The sequence below is a fragment of the Anoplophora glabripennis genome, unplaced genomic scaffold, assembly GCF_000390285.2.
Source record: "Anoplophora glabripennis isolate ALB-LARVAE unplaced genomic scaffold, Agla_2.0 scaffold1, whole genome shotgun sequence".
Lineage (NCBI taxonomy): Eukaryota > Metazoa > Arthropoda > Insecta > Coleoptera > Cerambycidae > Anoplophora > Anoplophora glabripennis.
The window spans coordinates 1,833,356-1,846,423 of NW_019417028.1; positions in this window are offsets into that span (position 1 = coordinate 1,833,356).

The following is a 13,068-nucleotide window of genomic DNA, read 5'->3' on the forward strand; positions in this document are numbered from 1 at the left end:
ACCAGTATAGTACATAGTTAACATCAAAAGTAAAATTCATTGCTGTGGAAAGTTTTTTTCCACCAAAAATACTTATTGTGCTGCTGATATTTATCAGCAAATGAGAAAAAATAATGACATGAGTATTAAAGTTATAAGCCTTTTTTTCTTCTACCAAATATATCCATCTATATTTTCAACAGAATTGGACTAATTGTAACTAATGATTAAGTAAATTTTGTTTGTCGTCTCCTCTAATATAAGATAGTAAAAACATTAATAGACACTTATGTCACCTTAGAGAATTAATTTGTGTAATCTTTTTCTAAATTATCTTAGACGAGATCGACATTTCTTCAATTTTAGACGCTTCATACGTGATAATAGCTCTTCAAATTTCAAGATATACATATTATTTATACGTATAAAACATCCATAACATAATAAACTTATAATTCACACGTAATAAATATTAACAGTCTGTAATAAAAAGATCAATCACATGGGCTTAATCTAGAAATGTGGATAAATCAGGATAAAAAAATGATATTAATAAAAATTTTAAAAAAGATTAGCGGCTAGTGTACATTGTATCTCACTATTACAATTGAATACAGTGCTACACCTAAGTGCTCACATTCTTTGCATATTTGTAGATGATAAATTACGTTTTACTATTAATCTTAACTTTCTACACATTATTTATGTTTTAATATCATAAAATGTATTATTTCAAATTAGTTTCAAATAAAGTAAGTCCACTTTTAAAGAAATATCAAATAATATCAAGTAGAAATTGAATTCGATAAAAAAACATACGGTAACTACGGGGAAAAAATAAAAGGTTATATAGGGCAGGTCAAACGAGTGCTAGTACTTCATATAAACTTTTTACCTAGGTGCCATTGTTGAGGAGTTATTGTCACTCAAAGTAAGAAGTTGAAAAATGAATATTGCCCATGATTTCTACAGGGTTACTTTGATTAACTTAAAATTTGGGGGATCAAAGCAACTCATTCAAATGTATCTTTGTACATTTAAAATTGATTCAAATATTTTTTATTATACAAGGACGGTCGAAATTATGTTTAAATTTACTAAATTTAGTCTAAAATTTACGCAACTTTAACACAGCTGTCAAATTTGACATTTCGCCCTCGTAGGCAGATAGCCCTGTTACTTTTCTACAAGAAAAGGTATACTCCATGACTTATGAAAAAATGAACGGTTGTCAAGATAAATAATTTTTTGTATTTTGTGTATAGCCACAACGCAATAGAAAAAAGTTAAGAATGAAACATATGGATTAAAAAAGGTTACTTCAGTAAATGCTCGATATGTCCTCCATCTAGTTCAATGCACTTCCTTATTCTTTTAAGATTATTTTGTTGTACTCTAAATAGCATTTTTGGATTCTGTTTAATTTCATTACAATGATGTTCTATTCTTGCCATCAACTCTTCTCTTGTATAAACCGGAGTTGAATACGCCAATTCTTTTAGGTAACCCCACAAGAAGAAGTCTAGGGGGTTAAGATCTGGTGACCTAGGTGCCCATAAGTGTGGTCCGCTCTCATTTAGTCATTCAATTCAAGGCAAAGCAAAGATTCATAGTTAATGTATGGGCAGGAATAATCGGTAACCCTTAGGCACCTTTTTCTTACCGGATAGATTAAACGGTGCCGATATTTGAATTTTTTACAACACGATCTAAATCTACTACTAGAAAATGTGCCATTGCAAACAAGACAGGAGATGTATTTCATGCATGATGGGGCACTGCCCCACTTCAGTCGTGAAGTTAGAAATTACCTCAACGCAACAACTTGGTGATAGGTGGATTGGGCGAGGCGGATAATGACTGGCCAAAGTTAAGTAAATTTTACGATTATAATCACAGATTAATTTACGACTATTATTATTGTATTAAGATATGTTTCTTCTTAATACTAACGTCTGATCTTAATCCCCAAAATTTTATCGAAATAATCTTAGATTAATATTTACTAAAACCACACGAAACATAAATAATGTTTCAATGATTTTGGCTGTGATATAATCCATTTATCAATTGTAAAATATATATATTTGCGTTAATATCTAATAGTGTATAATTAACAATATAAAACGTGAAAATTAACTTTCAGTCAAATTATGTTAATAATTTATTATTATTACTATGATTAATATTTATGAAACAGCATAATTGATTCGATATAGTAACACAATATGAAATGTCCTATAAAAACCAGATAAAAGAGATAACTATTCTATAGAGAATATAAAATTTACAACAATAATAAAAAAAATATGTATAGTAATATCCAGAAAGCAAGTGGATTTTTAAAATTGTTAAATCATTTAGTTCATTATTAATCACGATATTCTTACAGATAACAGTTATTTCAAACGTTTTAAAATGTATGCGCTAATCTCTGCAAATCATTAGTTATATCCCGATTTAAATTTAAAATTTTCAAAAATATGTTTAAAACTAAAATAATACAAATATAAACTCAAACAACCATTATCCGAAATAATTTGTGTTAAATTATACAATTAACTTTTATTTCCAGAGCAACTGAATAATTTAAATTTTAAATCGTTTACTCAAAATTAATTGAGCTTTCATTAGTTTTGATCCAATAGGTGGAACTACTTTTGAAATATCAAAATTTTAAATTACTAACACTTTGGCGCTTTGTATATTGAAAAGCAGCACCAATTGAACTCCCTATAGACTTATGACTGCATTTAAATATATTCTATTTAAACTTTTTCACTTTTGTAAACGTCATTTCTTACTAGATATAAAAATATATGCATAAACATTTGCTTTAGAAATTCTTTTTTCAAAATTTTGAAGCCTCTATTTGAAAAATATATCTATTTATGGTCTGAAAGAAAATTCAACAATATTTCAGTAAAAGGGAGCAGTATACGTAATTCAACAATTCATAAATAGCAATAATTTAACAAAATATCTTCTCTATCAGTAGAAAATATATATAGTTGCTAAGAAAAAAATTCCACTTACCTTTCAGAAAACAAAATGGACAGAAGTATGGGAGCAAAGAATGCTGCTGTCTTATTTATTAATTTCCTTTTATCTTATCAATTAATTTGTATGGATTATTCTTCTGCTCAATAACCCTCGGTTTTAATTGAACCATAAAACCGATTTCATATATCCCAATAAATATTTTGTTGGAATGATATTGGTTTCATTATGAATCATGTCACACCTTTGTATTTAAATGCCATATTTTTCTTCAGCGTAGCTAAAAAAATCTCCATTTGATCGTAAAAGTATATTAGGAACAATTTATCGTTAGAATTTGGATTACCTGAATGTGATAAGAAGCATCAGGATCACTGAATTATATGTTCAATAATATTTAACCATTTTAAAAATTATCTGCAGGTTAAATAATAGCACCATTTTATGGGGAAGTACACAAAATATTTTAATTAACAATAATTTTTAATTAAAAGAAATTATAATAAAATGTCAAGGATCTTGAATATATTGTTGAAGTTATACTTTTTCATGTTGTTAGGTATTGATGGTTTGTTAAATATTCTTATTAATACACCTTGTGTCTATATCACTGCCTGTTAGGCTTGCCTAGCACTATTTCTGAGGTCTTATATGAGTACCTGAAATTCGGAACTTCTAGAAATTTGCTGTAAACCTTGGGACCTTCACCGCAAATTGGAAAATGCCTGAGTGGATGATGTGCTAGAACTAAGGTGTAGGTCGGGATCAATGTGTTCGCAAAATTTTTAACAACCCTTCGAATTGTAAAAATTGGTGATTTATTGATAAAAATAGTATTACAATAAATAAATGTGCAATTTATGATCTGCAGAGGCTTCAGTCAATGCAAACAGCAATAAATTTAGGATGTACCACACATACTGGTCTCGTTCCGTTCCTGGCTAATGAACGGCAATGCATCAGAGTCGACGTTCGATCACATTGGTTGATGGGTCCACAGAAGTCTTTGAAATACTCAATGAAGATATTTAGTAATAAAAATGTATTGTTATTTAGCACCAAATCGGCAAATCTGGTAAATATAATTTAAATCCGTAAATAAAACGTAGGATTATTTAAAAAGTACAATAAAATATAAGTACATATAAAAAAATGTTTGGTACCATAAATATTTTTTAGATTACATATTCTTATGTACGTAACCATATACTGAGTCCTGAATTATGTATAACTGCGTGCACTAGAATTTTGGTATTATATACCAAAATTATAAAACTGGACTTCATTACTATAAAACTTCAATCCTACAGATTATTCCATTAGAATATGTTTTGTACCATGTTTTTTCGTTTTGTTAAGCACCTATGTACCTGGAATCTTTGACCTGTCCTTGCTGTTCTTGGGCTACACTCTGTGAGGGCAGACAAAAACTACACATATTTGGAATATAAAGAAGTTCATTCTGGAAACATATACTTTTAACACAGTACTTAGGGAAAGTAAATTATGCCGACCTACCGAAACGTTTTGTCTACGTATAAACTACGTATGTCATGCTGAAAGGTAACAAAGTATAATGTCTGGATACCTACTTCAAAAAGTGAACAGTGTTGTGCAAAAGTTAGTTGTATATTCTAAAATGAAACGTTGATGAAAACAAAATTGCATGAGTAAAATATACACGGTAGGTATCGCAAAAAAGTGGGTCAAGTCGTCAACCACAGATTCTGTTTTAAGGCTTCTTTTTCAAAACACAAGGCATCAAAATTATAATAAAAAGAAAATTCTCAAAATAGCTGTTGTTTTTTTACAATAAGAATATTGCATAATGTTTTACCTTACTTCCACACTGATTTCTGCGAACATCTATATTTCAGGGACATTGTTTTTTAGATTAGAAGGTTCTTTATTAAAAGTTATCGATAAAATTATTTTGTAATTGTAATTTTGAAGATCGACACCTCGAAAAAGAATCAGCCAATGGAAAAGGGCATAAAGTTCCATTATGTCCCCAAAAAAATTAATGACTTCTTGTGTACATATTTACGTGCACTACACGACGAACACTAGTAGTAAATTCTGTTTCTTTGAATTTCGAGATGTTTTTCAGCAATGTTTTACGAAAAGAATAAATTCATATGAATCGGTTTGTGACTGCCCATATCTTTCTGGCACCATATTTCCAAGAATTACGTCCACTTGCATATTTGAGAAAGATCCCAACCAATTCTGGTAATATCTGTGTAAAAATACATTATCTTCGTTTATATTAATCCATTCTGTTTACAACATCGAACGATATAGAGAATATCTCTAACAAGATAATTTTAATATTAGTGTATTTAATTGATTATAAATTTTTTTTCGATTTCTAGGCATCTCCCACGACAAAAATTAGTTGCCAAAGTCAGTACGATCCAACTTTATAGCCATACTTATAAAATTATAAATAGTTTATCTAGTGACACTTCATTTGAAAAAGCTGCCTATTGAATGATGTAGACACATTGAAATTTGGATGGATTGTTCTGAAAAACTGAAAAATACATTTTGAACTCATTTACTAAAAAAGTGAATTACTATACTCTCTGTAAACATTCAAACAATTCATAAGAATAGAGTTTATATTGCATCTAATTTTTAAAAGGTGTCAGTCTCTTTGTGTCTTAGTCTTTAGAATTACGAATTTTTAGCCCAAAATATGTCTTGGTCCTTTTTCGCTAATTCCGTTTTTCTATTTCTTCTTCATATAAAAAATAGGCACGACGTTTACCTCTCATACTGTATGTGTTCGCATTTCAAACGGTCTTACGCATTTTGTTAACTTTTAATAGCTAATTATTTATTGTCGAGAAAATATATTTATCAATGAGTTAATTACCCAATTAAGGAGATTGATAGATAAGATTTATTACACCATAGGACTAGGAATATAATGTATATGGTGACGATGATTGCTGTAACGAAAATTTTTGCTTACCTATCCTATTTATTACTAAATCACGTTCACCACGGACTGTATTTAGTCATACAACAGGCTTTCTTATTTTGACCACACGAATTCAAATTTTAAGCTTTGGGGTATATCATCTGCTAACGCTTTTTTAGACATAAATTATTTTTTTCTGTACTCTCATGAGGCAAGTTAGCTTAAAGCTACTCAACTAAATCACAAATGGTGGTTACAATAAAAGACAACAATACACAAAATGTATTATAGCACTACAGTGTAATAAATGTAAATAAACTGAAGGAGGACAATTATCAAATCAAAATTAATAGACATAACGTATAAAACAAAATATTTTAAGAATTAAACAACTAATATGTACAATACATGAACTATCATACGTAACTGTCTTATTAATGGTTATTTATTGTATGTGTTTTAAACGAGAGAATGTAGTACGAGCAATTAAATCACGAATGCAATACAACGTTTCAACGATCTAAAAATGTGATTACATTTTTTTTAATTTGTACAAAAATATGCAATTTCATCTATGTGTTGGAAGTATTCGATGTTGAGGGCTACTATAAAGTCTACAAAAATATGGATATTGGAAAATATAACAAGCTTTCTGCTTATTTGAAGAATGAATCGAGAAGAGACAAAGCAAAAAACTGCAGTAGTGGAAAGAGTACATTTTGAAACATGTTGTTAGGTACCTATATAGTGAACTTTCAGTTATTTTAGGTTGCACTAATAATGGAGGTTTCTGGTGCCTGTCGATGCTGCGAATTGAAAGATTTGAAAATTAGTGACGTACAGGACGTTGGCAGTTACCCACTTGTTTACCTGATACCAAGAAATTTACAAATATAGAAGATGGATTTTGCTTGAATGCTGTTGAAATATACAGAAAATATATTCCTCTGCGCCCAATTCGTCTAACACAAGACAGATTCTTTTTAAGATACATCAATCAAAAATGTATTTCTCAGCATGTTCGAATCAGTACATTGGCGAATGTACCCTCAATAGTTGCTTCATTCCTGAATATTGCAAATCCAGAAGCATGAGCAAGTCCTTTGTATGAGGCGCACTTCAACAACTTTATTGACCAATAAAGGTACTGATCTTACAATCATCAAACAGCATGGTGGATGGAAGACATAGAAGAAAACATAGCTGTTCCTTAAAAGAAGAGACATCCGTAACTTGCGCAAATTCATCACAAACTTCAGCAAATGTTATGCGTTCCGAAAATGATGGCTACAATGATGCTACAAAGGAAGTTAAATGTGATAAAACAGAAAACGAAATATCTATTACTATAAATGTAAATGTTAGTGTTAATAGGTAAATGAATTAAATTTGATTTATTATAGGTTTATTATTTTTTCATTATTCTACTAGTGAAATAAAGTTACTTTATTCGTAGTGGATAAAGTATCACTTTAGAGGGTTCATATGTGTGGTTAAAAGGCCGATTATAAGGTGATTGTGGATAAAAATATTGTTCTTGACAACTTAGCACTTAGGCATTATTTACATGATCTTTCCAGGATAGACCTTCATCAATACCCACTCCCAAAATATGTGAAGAACTATTATTATTAGTGACCATTTTATCAGACTAAAAGAATTATTTAGTTTTATATGGATTGCGAGTTAAATTATTTGCTGAAAACCAATTCAGTGCTATCTCATTAGTAATATTAGCAACAAACATAATGTACTTCTTTGGCCACTTTAAACTTTTAAAATCATTTACATAAATTAAAAATAAAAGCGGTCCTAGTGCAGAACTCTGTGGTACTCCGTACCGAGCCAATTCAATGTGAGAGTTAATATGCTTAATTGAACTACATGTTTATATTTTTTTTTAAATGAGCGATGACCTTCCTCAAGTCCTTGCAAAAACATACGTGTTCCATACTTTTTCTCAATGAAGTGTTCAAAACTAAAGTAGAGTATAAGTATATTTCTATTTCTAATTCGAGAAAAGATAGGTTTTGTAACTAATGACATTCTGGGTGGATATAACCTACAATGTCATATCTTAACTATCGTTATTGCTTAATGCCTACTGGCAGAGAGTGACCTGCTGATCTGTAGGTGGTACGAACTAACACTGCACCAGGCGAAATAAACTTTTTAACTAATATTTGATACATCATATTTGGCATTTAATTTCTGACGTGTTTGAATCAAATATTTTGGTTGATCAAAATGACCAATATTGAGTGAAAATGTACTCAATAATTTCATTCAATCCGAACCTTTATTGCTTTCACTCACACCGATTTTTTGTGGTGACTTTCGATAGGTATGTATATTTTGACTTGAAAACATTATCTTCAATTTTTCAATTTGTACGAGCGGACGTGACTCAGTTAATCTAAGGATAATAATGCGATTAAAAGCATCTACAACTGGATATTAAATTACGGAATATTATACTCTGAAACATTAGCAGACTTATTCGCAGTCTTATAAAATTGTGATACGTAAGTTCATGTTTTCGGAATGTACGGGTTCTTGCATTGTGTGAAAAAAAGAAAATAAAAACGTTATCTTTGCAACTTATAAAATAGTATAATGTAACAGTTTCCACAAGAAGTAATCAGTATAATACCTCTTGTCGTCCTTAAGTGAATTTATCAAAAATCAGTTTATTAAAGTTAAAGCCTAAAACTTTAATAAAATAGTACCACAGAAATTGAAAAGAGGACTCTATTTTTGTTCTGTTGTAACAATTCGCAAACTTTGCGATTTACGATTACGAAACAGACAGTTTGCGAAATATAATAATATACCAATAAAATCACCTCTGCATTTAAAAAATCATATCAATAAATTGATTTACGAGTTTAGAATAAGATCGCCATAAAATCTAGGTCGTATAGATACAATAATGAGTAATTGGTCTTGGGCAAAGTAGGGGCTTAAACTTCGCTTAAAAACCATATCAATATCAATTAAATTAAAAATTAATCAAATGTCGACAGAAATCGTTTGAGTTACGTAAGCTTCAGTGATTTTTCTTAATACCTAAAAGCTTAAATTGAGGAAAATTTTCGCAAGATATTAAACTGGGAATATAGATCAAATTAAATATTACGATTAATGAGGTTACTGGGATTATATTGCAACAATTCAAATAAATCATGCTTACCTAGAGTGAAGATATTAGACTTGGCATTAGTATACAGGGTGTCCGGAAATTATGCGTCAAGACTTCAGGAGGTGATTCCTCACAACAGTTAGGGTCACAAAGTCCTATAACAATTTTTCTAAAACTCAATATTAACGGAGATACAGGGTGTCAAAAAAAAATTTTTTTTTTAGTTTTTCTTAGATAATTTTTTTATTTGTGATTTGATTTTTTCCAAGTCTTTCCTATGTATTACTAGTGCCCTTGTAGATTTATGTTTCAAATATGATGCAAATATTCCAGTGCAAAGGGACCTGACCTTAATCTTCTATCCATGGCCCACAACTTTTTTGTTTTCACGGCTTTATAAATTTGAACAGCACCATGTTTAAAGAGTATCAAAAATTATTTAAAAAAGTATCTCTTGTTGCGATACAATAAAATGAACAGTTTCTGAGAAAAACGACTTTCAAATACCTTTGCAATTTCTTTTTCTCTTGTGTTTTTTTCAGTTTCTTATTGGACTTTTTTGTACCTATGATACACCATTGCAAAGCCTAAATAAAGTTTCTTTATTTCAGCTTACGGGTAATACGATGTCCATAAAAAACAAAAAGTTGCAAAGGAAAGGACGACGACCGCAATGGTGGAACAAAAAACCCATAGTGCAAAGAGCTGCTATAAAGATTTTACAGATTTCAAAAGGAAAACAGTTAGAATAAGTCTGCCAGAACCATTAAGTTAGTAACAGAATGGTCTAGAACAGGGGTCGGCAAACCGCGGCTCGCGAGCCGCATGCGGCTCTTCAAGTTCCTCTAAAAATTAAAAGTTAAAGCGGACAGACAAACAGTACACGAGTACACATAAAGACGCGTATAAACTTCCGTATCCGATTTAAATTTGAAATAAATTGTAAAAGCAGAAATAGAAATTCGTGGCTCATGAAATTGATATTTCTATTGCAGATGGCTCTTCGGGCTTGAAAGTTTGCCGACCCCTGGTCTAGAACTTTCTAGATTAAATCGTTTTATGGCTTTCCAGGTACCAATACATGCATTATCAAAATATCAACCCTGTATATCACCGTCAGCATTTCTCATCTATAATGGCAGTACCTACGAGAAGAATGTTCAGTTAGTAGTTTATATGCGATTTTCATGTATTTCATTTATCTGATTTACTACAAAATTCTAATCGCACTAAATCTAGCGTCAGTTACGTAGGACCTTCATTTGTCGGCTTATAGTATTATTTTTCAAAAAAAAATACAAACAACTGCAGTTTGGCAAATCGCTAGGATCAAAATGTAAATATTATACCAGTATTTCACAACATGGTAATCCATAATACAACGTACGTTATGAATGATTAGATTCTCGATTATTATAATTAAAAAAAATGTCAGGATCTGAAGGTTTGGAAAAATTTATTATCGAAAGTAATCACCAAAAGTTATTAAAGGGATTTTCTGGAGTATAAATCAATTAATGCGCATTGTTTCAATAATGTCTACAGACTTGCCTGTTATTTTGTTATTAATATAGGGTGTGCAAATTTACCTTCAACTGGAATAAAGAAAATGAGAAAATCTTATAAACAAAAACACGAATTAATCAAGGATATATTCCAATTACCTGGCAGTTTTTTTAATTCATACCTGAAGAAATCCGACGGTTGGGAAATGGAGATTTCACCAAGACAATTTTAAGAGACGTTTCATTAAAGGAGATTCGTCGAAGGTTGTTTGATAGAAATAGAGGAAACGATGGCAGTGCGATAGAGCAAGATCAGAAGAATAGAGCAGACGTGGAATAACTTCCGAACCAACATCCCCCAAAGCCGCTTTCTGCCAGCAGCTTGCGAACAGGCATTACCATACTGCAAAATCATCAAGTATTTTTTAGAATTGAGGCCACAAGACAACAGAATTGCTAGCAATAAATCTCAGCAGTGACGATTACGTCTTATTTATCTCACCAGCTTATACAAATGTGCACCAGTTCTTGCGCGACGGGTTGCCTTTCTGTTAGGACCAAGACGTTCTATTCTTGATGTTGACACAAAGGCGCCATTTTTTGTCACGAATAACATTCTGGAACAAGAATGGTCGATGTTTTTAACGAACTTAATGATAACGAGCCAGCAAAGAGACACAAATGCTAACACGTTGATTTTTACTGTTTTCGTTCACAGAGTTTAAAAAACAAGGGCATATCGTGATGTTATTCCATCCTGTATATGCAATATTAAAATATTAGGTCGGCAAAAGACAGGAGATACTTATTATTATCGTGATAATAGTACCAGCTATAAAACTCTATTAGAATTACTTTAATCTAGTTCATTTACTAAACAGATAACTGGAGAAATGTGACAAAGTAAGCAATTTTCGCCGACATATGACGACTGCTGATAATTAGCAACAAACCGATCGAATTTAAATCCCAAAATGTACGGCTTAAAAGAACTTAATCTTAATTCAATCCTCAGAAAGTCATTTTCATTCAAATTTTATACAAGAAATCCTCAAATTAACGTGTGATATTTACCACAGCGGTCTACAATTAAAAATAAGAGAAAATTCCTCTTCAGGTAGCTGTAGTCTTAAAGGTGAGTCCATATTTTTTTCTCTCCATAAATGTAAGAAAATTTCACTCAAATTTCACTCAATTTTACTCAATAATATATCAATTTCTGTCCACATCCCATTAAACGAAATTATCACTCGTTTAATATGAGTACCACTTAGTGAAACTATTGCACCAGAAATGAGTGAGTTTTACTCAAATCCGATTACTGCTAACTATCAATTGAGTGACTTGACTCTATTCTGGGTATATAAAACCAATTTAGAGCTGACTTTTTCTCTAATATGATTTAAATTTAACTATTATTGAGTCATTTTGCTCAGACTTGGTTTATATTCTCTTTAAACTTTAATTTAAATATCATTGTATTAAAGTGATAAACCACTAAGCTGCCACAGTAGCTTCTGTACTACAGATCTGTTATAGAGACAATATTTTAGATCTCTATTAAAGGAATTGGTGAACTGATCGGAAGAATAGATTGCCATATCCTACATTGTACGTTACAAATATGTAATTATAGATTTAACTATCCGTTTATTTAACCAAATATTAATCGAGACTTAATATATTGTCTTTAATTAATTATTGTAATTAAATCAATTTTCACTAGAATGACCAGATAAACCTATAATTGTCGAACTCCAAAGCACACCATATGTCATACTGCTATCCACCACGCCACGATCACGAGATATTCTAATGGGACGATGGGAACAGACAAATACAATGCATCTGAAAAACATGTAATGTACCTAACATATTGCTAATAATAACAATGAATAATGTTCTATTGGTAAAAGTAATGCAATTTTTTTTGGTGAGTTGGTATTAATTATCTTCTTCTTCAGATCAAACTCTTAATATAGTTTCAGTTGTTCACCCATTGATAACTACCACAGAAGCCTGCAAATAAGGTTAAGGAATGGTGTTAGTGTAGGTTTGTTGGAGAGTTATTGTTAGAGTTTTAACAAACTTTTCGATGCTTTTAACTAGTGACAAACTAGCACACAGTACAATAATAACAAACTTGTCGGCACGATTTTAATTTTGGGGGAATGTCGTCAAAATGCAGTACAAGCATCTCAGCGAAGTTCTAGTAGGTTAATCGGTAGCCACTACGCAAAATGCAAAATCTGCAAAATTTATTATTTTGATGAATGTACCATACTTAAAACAAGATTTCTCTCAATTAAATTGACTTTTTTTCAGAAGATTACTCAGATCGGTATGTGAATTAGTTTCATTATTTGAGTATTTCCAATATTTTTTGGTTAAAAAAACACTTGGGGCGAGATAAAGAATACGTTTGATTGTAAAATTTTTAAATAAGAATTTGCTTCGAATTCTATTATACAGGGTGTCCGGAAAGGTAATGTCAAAATGAACGGCTAACAGGA